The 18,538-nt window shown below is 28.6% G+C and overlaps 1 protein-coding gene across 2 annotated transcripts in view; it reads right to left on the bottom strand.

The window, feature by feature from the left end:
- Positions 1-14,107, bottom strand: part of LOC119602459 — a 278,587-nt gene extending 264,480 nt beyond the window's left edge. For both annotated transcript variants that reach the window (XM_037954018.1, XM_037954003.1), the window contains exon 1: positions 13,188-14,107. The gene's annotated coding sequence lies outside the window, so the exon portion shown is untranslated. The remainder of the gene's footprint in view (positions 1-13,187) is intronic.
- Between the last annotated feature and the right edge of the window lie 4,431 nt (positions 14,108-18,538).

Raw genomic sequence — 18,538 nt, 5'->3', positions numbered from 1 at the left:
TTTTCAATACCAAACTGTACCGGATAATAATGAATATTTTGGGTGAATTTGGTTAAATTATATTGCTTCGTTTTAACGTGAGCGTGTTTTACACAGACAGACAGACAGACAGACAGACGGACGGACGGACGGACAGACGGACATAGCTAAATCGACTCAGAATTTCATAAGGACCCAGAATATGTATACTTTGTTGGGTCTCAGATGAATATTTCTTGGTATTACACACGAAATGACAAAGTTATATATACCCTCTATCACCACTGATGGTGGTGGAGGGTATAAAAAGTTATATAAACAACTATAAAGATAATAAACATTTACCTTTAAAAATACGATTTTAATAAAAATCAATATTTAAATTATACCTTTAGAAAAACAAAATAAAGTAGTTGTTTCTGTTTAATGACCCAAACTAACCACAAACATTTTTAACACAAATAAAACTATAATAAAATTTATCATGCTAAATAGTTTAAATGCCTTTAAGCATTTAAATTAAAGACTTAAAACTACAAGCACAATAAAATATGAAAAAAATACAGCTCCAAAATATTAGAATTAATAGTTAGACAACTTTATACAGATAATGATTGACTTGGCTGACACAAACGTCAGTCAGTCTCAGTTTCTAAAACCAAAAAATTAGAGATAAACAATAAAAAACAACAAGCGGCAAATTACTTTTGTAAGAGTATTATCATGACTTGTCTTCTCAATTCTCTACACTTTTAATCCAATTTTTGTTTTTCGTTTTTTTTTTTTTTTCTACTGTTTTTCATTTTTGCCTGACATTATCCACAGAGTACGAGTATGTTGTAGCCTTAAGCTTGTCAGCAACACTTTTTTTTCGTTTTATTTAAAATAAACCATAAAAACCACTACTCCACACAGCTGAGCTGGTTAGAATGCATGGATAGATGGATAAGTTGGGTAAGTTAAGCTGTTTGTAGGTATGTTGGTATATGTATATTAATGATTATGAAAACCCCAAATGTGAACTAACCTTCTTAACCAATCAAACAAGCGGCAAAACTCAACTCTTTCATACTTAAATTTTATAAAAATAAATGAAATGCATAAAGTCTGACGACTTAAAACAGAAACTGAAATTGTGTGTCTTAATGGGTGCGTTAATATTTCGTGCGGTTTGGCGTCAGTTTCTGTTTCTTAACTGTATGGCACTCTTACAGACAGCCAACACGGGCAACAATGTTTGATAAGTGCCGCTGTTGTCATTAAAAATATTTTGCCTTTTGGCATCCTTTTTTGCTACATTTCTTGTTGTTGGTTTATCTTTATTTTTGTCTGAATTTTTTTGTGGGTTTTTTCTCTTAAAGCCATTCATATTTATAGACCATTTAATATAGAGTTGTTAGCTGTTTGGTTTTATTTTCTCTTAAGTTTCCGTCAATTAAGATAAACTTTTTGAACAACATTTTCAACCACAATTATTGCTTAAGTCTATTAATGTTTATTTGAGGCAACAGTTGTTTGTACCGCAATTTTTTGTTGAGTTGATAAATTAGTGGAGTTAGATTTGGAAAAAAGACTATTTTTGAAGGAAATGTTACTACTTGTAATGTATACCTTGGGCGCTAGGAGTAATCGTAGATCCAATAGAGCTTCCTATATACAGACGTTTGGACATGGCTAGATAGTCTTAGTATTAAATGAGGACCCAGAATATACATACATACATACATACATACATACATACATACATACATACATACATACATACATACATACATACATACATACATACATACATACATACATACATACATACATACATACATACATACATACATACATACATACATACATACATACATACATACATACATACATACATACATACATACATACATACATACATACATACATACATACATACATACATACATACATACATACATACATACATACATACATACATACATACATACATACATACATACATACATACATACATACATACATACATACATACATGACTACGACCAACGTTGCTGCGTACAGTAAGTTTTTTTTAATTTTACTGTATTATTTCCGTTTCCGGCCACTTTACATACTGCATAATTTTAGAATTTCATATGGAAAAACTTCCATGAAATCCTTGGGTATGATGACAAAATTTACAATGCCCTGATTTTCATGGATGCAGTGACTATTTCTATATTATTATCCACTTTACACTTTTCTCATTCATATTGTCCAAGAACATGATCACACTCTTTATGGTCTCGTAATTCCCATGGACATGTTAACAAGTTATAAATCATCTTCTTTACACGTGGTAAACAAATTAATAATTTAAACTACATTGACAACATGTTGCCTGCCAACAAGTAACAACAAAATAAAATATTTATGATCTAAAGAACAATCTCTACTAATTACTCCATTACCATGTACTAAATAATAAATTTACAGTGTGTGTATATAATTGCAGTCATGGTGTCACTAATCCGACTTATGTGTTAGATTTTCTTTTATTTTTTTCTTTTAGAACTCTAATTGCCAATAAATTTAAAATGTTTTTCACCAAATTTTTGTTGCCAATAACAAATATGAAAGAATTACTTTATTACTTTAAACAATTTGTCATAAGTTATACTCATATATGATAAATTTATTTAAAAACGTGTGTTTATATATTTTGCAAAAACATAAAAGAAACAAAAAAAAAACAACGTGTCTTTAATGTGTGAACATTTATCATGGTGTTAAAGTTTCTTTTATGTCTTCTTATTTTAAATTTTTTCCATACATATTTATTTATTTTACTCGACAGTAACAGCAGCACAGGAGTATATTTGTCTTCTGGTGGTTTTGTTATGAAAAAAAAAAATCATTACATGTGCTACGTCAGTTTGCTCTATATTTTACTTTCGAGGTAAATGTGTACATATATTATATTTCTTTTGGATTTTCTTTTTTGTCTAGAAATAAATATTATTACAATGCTTTTTCGTCTTATCTTATTATTTGAAAAAATATTTCTATGTATAGAAAACTGTCTACATTATATGAATCTTTAAAATATTTTTTTTTGTTTTTTTTTTTTGTGGATTTTGTCTATGAACAGCAGCCACAGTTGTCATATATTGACAACAAGGTATAAACGTTTCTTGTTGACATCATCCTAAGAGATTTTTATTTCGTTTTGTTTTATGTTATCTACATCGTTTTGTGTACGAAATGTAACACATACTTACTTTGATTGTGTGACAAACGTCAGGCTGTAAAAATATTAGTAAGACACAATAATCAAGATATTGGTTTTATTATATATTTACTTATGCAACAGTGGGATTTAGTATGTAGGAAAATAATATAGAAATTTCATAGAAATTCCAAATTTTCTAATGTGATTGGAAACTAAATTTCAAAAGTTCGCAAACATTCTTAACTAAATTTTTTGTATATTCATATAAAAACTATTTGCAAAGTGCCTTAAAATAGGTAATGTTACCATTTCTCAATTTTTTCTAGATGTAGAGCATTTATTTCAAAAGAAAACTAAGTTTTTTTTAAAAATAAATCATCAAAAATTATCAATATATGTACGTCAAAATAAAGTGTGTAGTGAACTCATACCCAAAAAAAGGAAATATAAAGGTAATTACAATAATATTAAAAAAAATTTTAATTGAATTGTTAAAGAAATATTTCAGTTTAACTGAAATACTTACACCATATCGCATAAAATGTATTTCCAGTCGCGCTTTCTTTTCATACCCACCATCATAAAAGATGGGGGGGTATATTGCTTTTTTCATTCCCTTTGTAATACATCGAAATATACAATATTCTGGAACCATATTAGATCCTAAGACGATCAAGATATGTTCGTCTGTCTATTGAAAATATATTATAGTCCAATTATAAGCAGCCCCCCTATAAAATGATTTAACTGGTCAAACCTAAATCACTTTGTAAAATTTTATAAGGATCGGCCCGAAATTGATCTTATAGGCCGACAGAAAATCCAATTCAGAAAATGACTTTAACTATCCCAATAGTTTAAAAATACCAATATAGCGATATAATACGACAAGAACTATTTTTATAGGAACTAATATCTCTCTTTATAATTTTATCGAGATCGGGCGATATTGAATCTAAGCCCCCATATAAGGGCCTCTTTCGAAAATAACATTTACTCTGATAGTAAGCAATGAAATTTTACAAAATAAGTTTTATTTAAACTAAAGTTTTTATCATATTTATTACATATATAAGTTTCAGCATAGCCGAATATAACACTCTTACTTGTTAAATAATATTTGGAAAGTTGTTGTTTATATTATTAAGCCCTTATTTAGGATGAAAACTGGTTTCATAAAAATCAAATAAAATTTGATGTAGATCGAATTTCCAAAAAGAAACAAATAAGAGTGCTATATTCGGCTGTACCGAATCTTATATACCCAATATAAAATCATGTGTCTTAAATTTCAAGTGAATTTCGGAAAGTGGACCTTTACTATATAAAGCTATATTGTTGCAACCACTATTTAATTATTTATTGGATTTATTCTAAACTGTTTTATCATATAAATAGTAATATATTCAGGGTGATGGTCGTACTTATTTCATAATATTTAATAATTTTTTTTTTAAAGATTTGATTTCCTTTAAATTTACTTATTTTGGATCCGATCCTCCTAAGAATTTACAAAGATTTTGATTTCAATAAAACTTGTTTTCATGAATATCTTTTATTTTAGTTCACGAAAACTTGTTTCGTTGCTTTACTATAGTTTTGAAGCAAGTTATAAGCGTTATAGTCATTTTCGAAAGGGACCTTATATAGGGGTTAGGATCAATTATGGATCGATAATCATAAAATTTGGTAGAGAGATTTATGTTCCCCTAGAACATGTTTATATTGACTTTCGTTGATTTACTGGAATTTTGAAGTAAGTTATGAGCTTTAAAGAAATGTTCTGAGAGGAACCTTATATGGGGTTGTAGGATCAATTATGGACCGATCTGCATTAAATATTGCAGAGAGCTTTCGGTTCTCCATATGGAGGGTAGGACGAACATGGCTAGATAGTCTTAGGATTTAATAAGGACCCAGAATATATATACTTTTGTGGGTATATGATCTATATTTCGATGTGTTACAAACGGAATGACAAAAACAATATACCCCCCTTTCTTTATTGATGGTGGGTATAAAAACAGATGAAATTGAAGGAGGTTTGTGGTATATTAATTTCAATTAATTTCATTAATAAATCTATGAAAAAAATTAAAATTTTTCCAAAAAATTTTAACATTTTCAATATTTTTTTAACATGAAATTTTAACAAAAATCTATGATGCACCATTGAAGTGCCTCTTAATGATTTTACATGATATGGTGTAAAAATTTGATATAACTCATTTGCAGGAATTAGAAAGGTCTAAGGTTTAATTTTCGTTGGAATCATAAGTAGCTTATTTTATCTCCATACAAATGGGGCCACCCTAATGTATATGTATGTATTGCAAAACTTTATTTTAAATTAAACTAAATAAACAAATTCCTAGAATATTCTCGAATAAAAATCTAACTTAATATATTTTAATTCTTAAATATTTTTAAAATTTTTAAAATTTCTCTACCTATCTAACTACTGTCTATTTACACATCATATAAAGATAACAACAAATAAACGGGAAGGCAATATTAACAAAAAAAATATCAGTGGTTTAAAATCTTTTACAAAATATTTCATACTTTAGTATATCAAGTCATGTAACTTAGTATATAGGGCTTATTTTCCTCCACATCAAGTAAGTTAGACAGTATATAGCATTTGATATACAATTTCTTTATTTCAAATATTTTATCCCAAAATATAAATAAAAGATAGAAATACAAAACAGCCTACGGCTGCTGCCAGTGTTTAGTGTATTGTAGAGTTTGAATTGAATACCACACAACACATTTCAATCATGTATGAAACAGACAAAATAAAACCACAAGATTTTCATTCAACTGAAACTGAATGGTAGGAAAAAGTGTTAAAAAAATACCAATGAATGAATGAGTGAGTGGTAACATATATTTGAATTATATGAGCAAGTGTGTCTTTATGGTGGGTATTTGTAGTTATGTGCAAACAATATATGGCGGTGATATATGATGTAGCAATATTTTTCAGAATTAATATCATATGTACATACAAACAGGCTTATTCACACTATAAAAAACTAAAAAAAAAACAAAAACTATTAAAGATGTTCAAAATATTTTAAATCTCTTTATTTTCTTATAGGCCGGGTATTATTAATATTATATTGTTATTGTTAACATATTTATGTTATTTTGAACAAACAAACATAAACAAACTATTAAAATATGTCACATATTTAAATGCTTAAATCGTTGGAAAGTTTTTAAAACTAAAGATTTATATCTTACAGATAAATAACTCAATTTTAATATTTTCTTTATATAAAAATATTGCTTTATTTGACTTCAAATATTTTATCTGAAATTCTAAGAAATGGTGAAATTTTATATTAAGTTTTCTTTCTTGGGGTTTTATTTTTGTATATTAAGTAATTTCGAAAAAAATTCAGTAAGACCGTATGTGAACGTTGTTGATAAACATCTTGTTGTGATTTTATTAAAAATTCTTGTTTTTTATTTCATCATTTTATTTGAAGGTTTCTTCGCATTACAAATATTCTTAAAAACAAAGAAACCAAAACTTTATAAGTATTATGAATAATTGTGTAATTGTAAGGAGATTCTTGGGTTTTTTTTACAAATATGTATATACATATACATTCATATATGTATGTATATACATATATATATAGAAAAAGAAAATAAATTTATTATTTAAAATATTAATGCTTTTGTCTAGTGAAGAAGAGAAAAATTAAATAAAACAATTTCAAAGAAATAATTAAGTTTTTAAAAATATATAAGAAATCATTGAATTGATCTTCAGCTCTAAAATTTTAGAAGAGAGTATGTAAAAGTTCTAAAGAAATTCGAGATTAAAATATCGATAAATTTAAAGCTTTAATGACATGAGCCGAGAAATCGATTGTCATAGTCGGACGAGACCGACCATGTAATACCCTACACCAGTTATGAGAGTAAAATTTGATTTAGTTTTCATAATAATGCATTTAAGTTTATTTATATCTCGCCTCCGATATATTGAAGCAATTTATTGTTAAACAAGTAAGAATATATAGTCGGGTATGGCTGACCATATGATACCCTATACCAGTGATTATGTTACAAATTTTAATTATTTTTTTAATAATAAAGTATTAGTAAAGTATATTTCTGAATGATGCTTTATATGGGGGATTCCTCAAAGCCCCGATCCTCATAAAATTTGGACATTGAAGTAATTTTTTGAAGGGGGGTTTTGTATGGGGTCTAAGGTCAAAAGAGGACCAATCAATACAAAATTCATCAGGGTCTTCAAGGCTAAAACTTCGCCGCTTTTTGTCGTGATACTAGAATATAATAAACATAATTATGAGCTCAAAAGCCCTTTTCGGGGGAAAAATGGACCGATGTTAACCATTTTCTATACCAAATTTCATTTAATTGTCTTTAAAACTGCGACCTGTAGTTTGATTACAAGGTTTACATGGCCGGACGGTCAGACGGACGAACAGGCGCACAGGCTAAATCGACTCAGAAAATAATTTTAAGCCGATTGGTATACTTAAAGTTGGGTATAGGACCAGTATTATATTACGTTACGAACATCATCACAAACCCAATATACCCTCCCCACTAAAGTGGTGTAGGGTATAATGAGTCATTTAAAATATGTAATTAAATTAATACGGAAATTAGTCGAAGTTTTTTATATATTATATACCCCTAATTGGAGTAGTCTTTCATATTGAATTTGGTATGCTTAGTCTGTTTCTCCCAGTGTACAAAATCAATATACATATGTATGTACATAAATAATAATCTAAGCAACAAATTTAACACAATATTTCCATGTAATATCATTTTTGTATTCATTTCGATTAATACCCACGTTTTTATACACAAAGTGGTAATAAACCTGTGGCATTATGGGCAATTGGGTGTGTAACTACTGTTGAGTATAAAATATTTATTGCCGCGTCATTTTGTCTAAAACTTGTTGCTCTAGTTTTACTTACCAATAAACACGGGTACTTTTATATTTAGATGGAAATTAAAACGAATTAAATGCTCACTATTTTCACCCTTTCTTTTGACCATAGAGTTTATTTTAAAACAAGTGAGAATCAATTAAATAAAAAATTTTCCATAAATATTTTTTGGTAAAATGCGTGTTTTAAAAAGATATCTTAAACTACCCAGTAAAAACTAGGTAATGGCTTTCAATTGTAATTGCTTACCTAACAACATACTTTTCAATGACTACCACATATCATGTGGATTATTAATGTGTTATATAAATACTCTCTAATTCATTAGTCATCTTGCCAGTGAAGATATTGAAGCTGTATATGTTTTTTTATGCGATTTACAATGAATACTTTTTCTAATTACTTGTAATCGTTTGTGGTAAGTACTTGCCTCCAATGACATCACCGTGTTAAAATAATGACTTAAAATGCTATTGTGTAAGTAAATTTTAGCATTTTAACCCCTTACATGGTAATGAAAGTTTTTACTGGGTAATATTACTATTCAGAATTCTTTTAAATATTTTATTTAAATTTTGTATAAATTAGATGATATTTGTTAGATTTTATAATTAATTTTAAACCGAATCAAAAGAGGAATGTCTTATCTATTTTATTTATCTTGTTTGATTGTTGAAATCAGAACAATATAAATTTAATAATAGTATATAAATTAAAAATTTAATTGATGTCTAAGATGCTTAACAATTTTGCATACGTCTCATAAATATATCAAATTTATTATCAGCTGTCATTTCTTTTCATTTAAAATATACAGGTAAAAAAAATGCAAAATAAATTTTTATGCCACGAATATTAAAAAATTATTAAGATAAATTTTAATGCGCGAACTCGCCTATGAGTAACACTACAGTTTAACATTATAAAGAAAAATATAAAAATCTTTATATTTGTTTTACTCTATAAAATAAATAAAATGTATGAGAAATAGTTAAGTTGTAGACATTTAGTAATTGTTAATGACCTTAAGCTGTTAATAATCTCAAATAATAACTAACACCATTATACCATTATTTTAGATGTAGGGTATTAAAACTTGTCTTAGATCTATCTCGATAAAAAAAAAAGTAGCCACTCAAACCTGTCGACCTGTTTGGCTACACTTAATTAATAATTAATTATTTAAGCTTTATTCCGGCCAACAGAAGCATTCGGCAGGTATTGTTTTTTTGATTATACTTTTTTTAAAAACGTATTTAATTTTTTAGCGTTTGTTTTTTCTTAGCTGAAATTCTTCAAAAGATTATTTAACGAACAAAATTGTTTCAAATATGTTCTTTTATAAACTTATTTTTTTTATTATTTATACATTTTTTTGGGTCATGAAATATATATAGTGTTAATTATAAAAGTCTACTACCAAAAAACAAAACGCCTTTAAAATAAAAAAATGTTCATGTATATAAATATATTCTTTGTATATAAATAAATAACAATAGAAAAAAAATAACAACATTCAAATTTAATGAATTTTTGTCTGGGTTAAAATGAAATTAAAAAAACATAAGAAAAAGTCAAATTAAATTTAATGCGAAAAAACAATATAGAGTAAATAAAAAAATAATTAAACTTGAATTTGGACAGGCTTAAGCGAGTAACAGACTTTGATGTAAAAGTTGTTAAAAGAAAATATTACTTATTAATATTAATGTAAAGCGTTTTTCTTTGTGCTAATAGGCAAAAATAAGTTAAATCAATTTTAAATGTTAGAAAATATTTTCAATTAGAAATATGTTTAGTATAACTTTGATGATTTGATATTGAACATTTATCGACACCCAACACAACTATAGTGTCTGTACTGCTATTTTTTAAACAAAAAATATTGGTCTCAGATTAACCTCAAAGAATATCAATAACTTTCTGAGTCAATTCAGTCTTTGCCGTTTTTTCGTCTGTCTAACCGCCTTTGCAACATAGCATAACAATATGTATTTAATATACATTAGTTTCATATCCATAAAATAAATCGCTTATTGACTACAAGGCTGATATAAATCCTTACATTGTTGATTTACGAAGCTATTAAAACTAGTTTTCACTACGCTCGCTTATAAATAAGTACCTAAATAAGTTATTGCAGTTAAAAGTTATTTTGTTTTACTCACAAATAAATTGCCGATACGATCCCGGGTTTCGCGTTCGTTAGTTCGCTGTCGTACTCTCAAAGCCACATACTTAAATACGATATGCATTCTATGTGTGTGTAAATAGTTAAGTGGATCGTTATAAGTCAGTTATTATTATATCACTTAAGAGTAATACAAACCGTATGTAGTAGTATTTGGAATGTAAGTTATAGTGTAGGTAAAGTCATTACCAAATTATTGCTGTGAACACATGGTTGTACATGTCCATCTACGATTACTTACTTTTTGTGTCTTGAGATAATAAAGCTTAACAGTTCAGTTTTAAAACTTATTTTTTAACAGTATACCACCACTACAAAAATCAGTGAATTATACGATTTTTACTCACTATATGATACACAGTCATTATGAAAAATGTTGATTATTTTTTCTTTCATTTGACCTTAGTTCCGAAATATTTGAACAATTTGTTGAGAAAAAATTAATTTTCTAAAAGAGGGGTTATATGGGGGCAGGGGGTTAATATGGTCATATCCTTATAAATTTTGGTAAAGTTATTTATTATTTATACATTAAAGTTATTTATGCAGAATATCATAGTGATATTAGTGTTTATAACTAAATTTTGGGCATCAAGTCATTTTCTAAAAGGGACTTTGTATGGGGCATAGGGTCAAATGAGGCCCGATCATTACGAAAATCAGCAGTATCATTAAGACTTATATAAAACTAAGTTTTGCCGATTTTTGGAGTGATACAAGAACATTTAACATATTATGAGCTCGGGGGATACGTTTGTATGGGGGCTATGCGAAATAATATACTGATTTTAACCATTTCCAATAAGCTTCGTACCTGGGTCAAAAGATGAAATTTCATCAAATTATCTTGAAAATTGCGTCCTGTAGAATGCGCTCAAGGTTTACATGGACACACAGACGGACGGACAAAGCTAAAACGACTCAGAAAGTGATTCTGAGGCGATTGATATGTAGGACCAATATTTTTGGGTGTAACAAATATCAGCACAAGCGTATAATACCCTCCCCACTCCCCACGAAATAACTCCCCAAAACAAAAAAGAAATAACTCCCTAAAGATTTGTTCAGAAAGCAAAAACAACGAAATTTGGGGATTTAATTCGTTTTTTGGGGCATTATTTCACATTTAAAATGGGGAGATATTTCATTATGAAATAATTTCTCAAAATTCAAAAATGAAATAAAACCCTAAAAATATTTTTGGGGAGTTATTTCATTATATTACATTTGTCACACGAAATAAATAATATATGTCTGATAGCCGGCCTTCGGCCGGGCGCAAGGGTTTTATCCTCTGGGGTACATTGGACACCGGCTTCGCTAAGAATACACTCTCCTTGTATCAAATGTGTTCGGCATTAGGACGGCTATTTAGGAAATCTTTATTAAGCGAAGCCGGTGTTGGTCATATTATAAAGTGGTAAATCCTTGCGCCCGGCCGTAGGCCAGCTATTTAGGAAATATTTATTAAGCGAAGCCGTTGTTGGACATACCATAGAGTTGAAAGTCCTTGCGCCCGGCCGCAGGCCGGCTATTAAGGGAATCTTTATTAAGCGATTAAACTGAAATGTATTAAACTTTGAAGCCCCACTCGAAAGTATGAGCGACCTACTTTTTTTAGAAATGTCACTAAGACCGACTTGTTCCATAATTTGTTATTTTTAAATGGGAACTTATTTCATTTTAAAATTAGGGATTTGTTTCATATGAAATTAATCCCTAAAAAATGGGGTGTTATTTCATTTCAATTTAGGAAATTATTTCATTTCGTTGGGGCTTTTTTTCATTTTTAAATTAGGGAATTATTTCATAATGAAATAAGTTCCCAAATTTAGGGAGTTATTTCATTTTTGTTTTGGGGAGTTATTTCGTGGGGACTTATTTCATGACGCCGGGTATAAATATATATTAACAAGTAAGAGTGTTGCATTCGGCTGTGCCGAATCTTATATACTCATAAAACTTGTTTATGCTATAGTGCTATTTTAAGCAAGTTGTGGATGTTAAAGTATTTTTTTGAGTAAGACTTTATGTGGGGGATAGAGTTAATTATGGACCCATCCTCATAAAATTTGAGAAAATGATTTTTTTCCTATAAAACTTGTTTATGTCGAATTCCAATGATATATATGCTTTTTAAAGGCAATTATGAGCATTAAAGTAATTTTCTGATAGGGATCTTATAAGGAGGGTCAATTATGGATCGATACTTATAAAATATGACAAAGAGATTTGTTGCTATACAATATGTTCATGTCGAATATCACTGCTATAGATACTTCTTTTAAGTAGTTATAAGCGTTAAAGTCATTTCCTAAGGCGGAACTTTTATGAAGAAGGAGGGGTTTAGTTTTGATCAATTATGGTCCTATCCTTATAATATATTACAAAAATATTTAAGTTCCTATGAAACATCTTTGTACCAAATGAGGGTAGACTATATCGTGGATCTATTTTGCCCATTTTCAATACCAAACAAACTGCATCAACCAAAATATATCTATTGTAGATTTCACTAGCTACTTCCATTTGGACTGTATCGTGTTTTCAACAGACAGACGGACGGACATGGCTAAATCGTCTTAGAATCTAATAAGGACCCTGAATATATATACTTTTATGGGTCTTTTTTGATGGTGGATATACAAAAATATGTATATAATTAGCTAATTTGACAAAAATTCTTTACATCATATTAATCTTATCAGAACTCTAGGAATTCTATCAAAAGTAAAAATAACATGTTGTGTGATAAACCTCCAGATATACACATCTTAATGTTTTTACTAAACTTAAATATCTTTTAATATAACCTGTACCATTATTGTTTTGAGTTGTAAAAAATACTGTTTAAATTTCAACTTACCTTTTTTAATTATTTGCTGTTGCCATTTTAGAAACCCCAAGGGTGGAATTCAGGACGGACACTAAAACAACTGTCACTTAAAATTCAAACATACGTACATTAAACTTCATACGACTGGAGTGATGGTCTAAATTGACAAATCCTCACTTTTTTATTGTACAGATGAACAAGAGAAAAACCGAAAGAATAAAATTACGCTACGTTTTTTTAATTTGTTACTGGCAACATTTAAGTATTTTAGATTTAAACTAGACAATTTGCATTAATTTCATGAACATTAATGTAACTGTTGTAGTCTTATTTGTAGCTCTACACGTTTTAACAACAATGATGACAATGATGGAAAACAACAAATATTTTGAATATTTTATTTTTGTATTCGAAAACAAACAATATATTCACACTATAGTAAATGTGTTGAACAGGAGTTAGATGTGGTGGCGTTAGTGTATTATAAACATTTAGCATAAACTGTATTTATTCATCATCATCGTCAGAATGATTATTATCACTTGTACTATGGTCGTTATCAAAAGCACAGTTAAAACTCATTTACATTAAAGTACAATTTGTAAATGGCTTACAAAAAAAAAACAAAACAAAACACACACAGAAAATAGATGGAATTTATATTTCCAGGCTAAACTCAACTACTGCAGCGACACGACCGTTTACAGATTTTCTGTTATAATTTGTATCTTTTAGATGCTGAATAATAGTAGTAGCTAGCAATCAGTGGAACTTTTATTTTCTACTTTTTTTCAAACTAATGAATTAATTGGCAGTTGAAATGGGATTTTATTTTTTGTTTGTTTCTTACTTTATTTTGTATTTAATTTTAATGTATTTGCATAATTTGTTGAGTTGTGTTGTTTTTTATAAATGTATCTGCAAAGGTTTTATTTTACATAAAAAGATACATATTTCATTTATAGGCTTATTTGTTTTATATGTATTTATTTTTTTGTTAATTATGTTTAAATAATATTCACTTTAATTTATTTATTTACACACATATAATTTTTTTTTGTAAATGTTTTCTTCATACTTTTACACAGTTAATTTGAAATATATTTTTATATTTATTTTAACTATTTGTTTTATTTAATAATTTTTTATATAGGATCACACATAAATTTTTTTAATAAAATGGTTTTGATATGTTTATATATATATATGTATGAGTATTTGAATAGTATTGGTAGACTTTAGACTTTTGCAGACTTAATTATTTATATTTATACAGATTTTTTTTGAATATCTTTTTTTATTTTGATATTAATATTTTTCACACTGATATGTTGTTTGTCGATTTTCTTTTTTGTTTATTATTTACTTTTATTAAATTAAGTTGTTATTCGTTGTGAATTTTTGTTTGCCAATGAATCTGAAATAAAAAAAAAAAAATATATAATTTAATTAGCTTGCGATTTTTATGGTAATTTTCATACTTTTGAGAAACAAGTGTATTTGGTAAAAAATATTCATATGTATATGTATTTGTTTACAAATAAAATAAATATTTATAAAGCATTTAATTGATGTACGAATACAAACGAAAAAAATTATAACAAATTAAATATAATTGTACTCAATTGAATGTATTTTATATGTATATTGATATTGAAAGTATTTTTTTCTAAAAAGATGAGATGTTGAGTGAAAACAATAGGTTTGTGCATTTTTAATTAATTTTAAATACTATTCTTTAAAATACCATACCAATGATTATATATTTACAACGTTTTACTGACAAATTGTGGTCTTATAATATAGTAATAGAAAAATGATTCCTTCCTCATACTAAGAATAAATAATATTGAACAAACATTTTAGTTTAAGTAACTTGCTTCAAAACATTTACCCTTGTCACTGTTCATTTCTTAGTACCCCACATTAATCTCACGGGCATTAGTACAGTCCCTCTTTCTGTGACACTAAAAAAAGAAACTACAGTTAAAGAATTCGAATGACAGATGTGCCATTTAACTGCCAATAAAAATATCTATTTTGTTCGATTGATTTCTAATATCTAAAATAGTTTAATTTTTAAGTATTATAAAATAAAAAAATAAAATCGAACTCAACTCATCTTAGAACTCTTATTATTATCAAGAGGCAACAATTATCTAGAAATATTATTTTTTAAGAATATTCCCAGAAATGTGTATACACTACAACACCATAATACGGAAGTTAGTATGCATTTGTATTGGATTTTCTAATACATAAATATCGATTAAACCATATTTGTCCTAGTGCGCAAGGTACAGGTCACAATTTTTAAGATTATTTTATGAATTTTTTTTATAAATACATGCGATTATTTATATGGGGAATTTCGTGTGTGACCCAACTTTAAAAATCGATGTCTTCCGATCTGGATGAAATTTGCACCAAGGTTAGTACTATGGAAGAGCAATCACAAAGCTCTTAAAGGCAAGGGTCTAAGCATTCTTTTGAGCAAAAAAAATTACCAAAATGTCCAACTTTGACCTCCTTGAAAATTTGTGTATGACCTACTATCCAATAGTACTAACCTTAGTTCAAATTTCGTCAAAATCGATTTTTATAGTTGGGTCACTTGACATGAAATTGCCCATATATTAACAAAGCCTCTTTCAGAAAATTACTTGAATGTACAAAATTCACCTATAAACACTGATATCGCGATGAAATTCATCAATACAAAGGTCTATGTATATCCATGTACCAAATTTTATGGCGATCGGTCTATATTTGCCCTTAGCCCCATATAAAGTATCTTTCAGAAAATTTGTTGTTCATCAACAATAAGTTGTTTTAATATGTCGGAACGATATCCAAAACATGACAAATTACAATTTCTATTGTTAGTTTTCACTGATAATATATTGGCGTTGTAACTGATTGTTTTAACACGGTGACATCATTGGAGGCAACATACCACACTTGCTTAGAAATAAGGACTTAAATTAGTAAGTTGCCCCTGGGGTCATGTTACCTTGATGGAAGACCCCATCATGGTGTGATTGCAATCCCGGGAAAAAGAGGTCCTACCAATACTTCTAGTCTGCCGGGACTATAATCTGGTGATGATCATATGTATCCTCGACCTTGGAATGATTTGACATAGGGTCGAACCAGCGAACTACATAATCTGGTACTATGGGTGGCCAGTTGCCCGTAGGACTTTGTCCTGGCTGGTCAGTTGGTTGAGGTTCCTTCTGGATCCAGGTAGTGGCTGTGGTTTAAACCCAAATTCTCAAGAAGAGAATGTTGGTTAAAGGACTGGTGCACGGTGAAATCTATAATTCGTGATAAGTTCGGCGCGGAGTCACTGTGGGAAAAAGCGTTGGAAATGAATTGAAGTATATGATACGGGATGAATATAGGGGTATACGAGTCTTCCCCCGCCCGTATACCTAGAGTGAGTGTGTCGTATGTTGTTCTCTATGAGTGTGTCGGTTGAATGATAAGTGTGCTGGGTTGAATGGTGATGAATGAAAGGTATCTTATACAAGTGATATTATTGAATTTTCCTTTATTTTCCAGGTATGTTCAGGAAAAACTTAGATTTACAGTGGTGTGTTCCTAGTGAGTAGCCCTCGGTTTATTTGATGAATTCGTGTTTCAGAATACCGAATACGTCTCTAGATGCTGTTGCCGACCAAACAGAGGCCATCTGCATGGTTGTAAACGGAAGTGATGTTTTTGCATCTCGGTAGTTGAGCAACGGGACAGTTAGAGATTAGATAGCTCGAGTGCTCGAGCAAAGAGCTTGTATATGGAACGGTAAAACCAAGTATAAAAATTGCCACCCTCATTGGTTGAGTAGTCACAAAAGCTCGCCCTGTGGCTGAAAAAGACCACCGTGAAATAAGGCAAACAAGGCAGATATTCACGTAAAGCACTTCAACATTCGTTACAAGTAAGTTGTTCTTCAAGTTGTTGTACTTACAACTATTTCTTTTATTATTTGTGTAAAATGAAGCTGCTAAAGCAGATTATATATAAGTCATTACTGGACTAGTTAAAAGTAATGCAGTCATTGAAATAAAGTTAATGATTAACCCCCATATTGATAAAGATATTAATCGTTTATTTTAGGTTTATTACTAAAATTTTCCACATAAACTTGCTACAATAAACCATCAACAACTTTTTTAAGTATTTGTGAATATGGTGGTAAGTTTTTGTTGCGAATCTACTGTTTGTTTTATTATATTATAACCTCATTATGCTCCTATTTTAATCTAATCAAAATTTAACTATTTAATTCCAGTAAATAGTTTAAAATTTTCCCAAATATATATACATATAATTTAGTACATAAAAGCTATAATAGTTACTACCGTTTAATTATAATGTACCACCTTATAGTTTATAATTTGCTGAAATTCAAAATGAACATACCAAAAGAGCTAAATATTATGTTTTAATTAAACACTCAATTTGAAAACTAAATAAATTTTCGACTAATTACAAACTTAAACATATGGATTTATATAAAAATTTAAATAAACTTCTAGCTGAAACTAATTAATTAGACTTTAAGCATATGTATGTATGTGTGTATCTAATAGGTATCTGCTATATGAATAAACGTTAATTTTTATATACACGAGAAGGAGTTAAATATTTTTCAAGTGAAAAATTCAATAGCAAAATAGGCAACAAAGATGTCTGGGATCAAATGTAGCAAAATAAAATAATGTTAAAATAAATGTCTTTAATTCGGCGCCTAAAAGTACAAAAAAGTCCTAATTACGCAACGATTCCTGAGTGAAGTCTATTTCAATAGAGCCAAAATATTTTCTTACTATTCATATATGATGAATTTGAAAATTTATAGGCATTACCAATTCGGGATGTTGAAATTATCGTTTTTGACGCAATCAGATGATTTTGATTATCTATTATTTTTGGTTACATTTAAGCATTCAACAAACAAATGCTCGGGTATTTACAAATGGAGATAACTGTATTTGCTTCTATACGACTCATATTTGATAATTGTATACTTTTTAGAAAAAGACAAAATTGTACCAACTTTTACATCCCTGACCTACATAGATGAAAATATAAAAAAAAGAAAACTACTTTTCAAGGTATACAAATAAAGGCGGATGTTTTGGAAGGATAGACAGAGGTAGTTTCTATCAAGTTATTTAAATGTTTTTGTGGAACACCTAAACCAAACCATCAAAATAACCAACCTACCTACCATCCGTCCATCGAACCAACCAAAAAATTAACATGCATAACTGAACCAAGTCACATCCAACATACAACAACAATAAATGACAAACAAAAAACACATTTTTATTTTATTTTGTAGTACTTTTTCGGTTGCCGTTCTCGTTGTATAT

Source organism: Lucilia sericata, unplaced genomic scaffold (genome assembly GCF_015586225.1).
Source record: "Lucilia sericata isolate MDLA Ls3-8-SP2 unplaced genomic scaffold, ASM1558622v1 Contig000007F_arrow, whole genome shotgun sequence".
NCBI classification, from domain to species: domain Eukaryota; kingdom Metazoa; phylum Arthropoda; class Insecta; order Diptera; family Calliphoridae; genus Lucilia; species Lucilia sericata.
The sequence above is the reverse complement of the archived record's forward strand: the minus strand, read 5'-3'. Positions and strand labels throughout refer to the sequence as shown.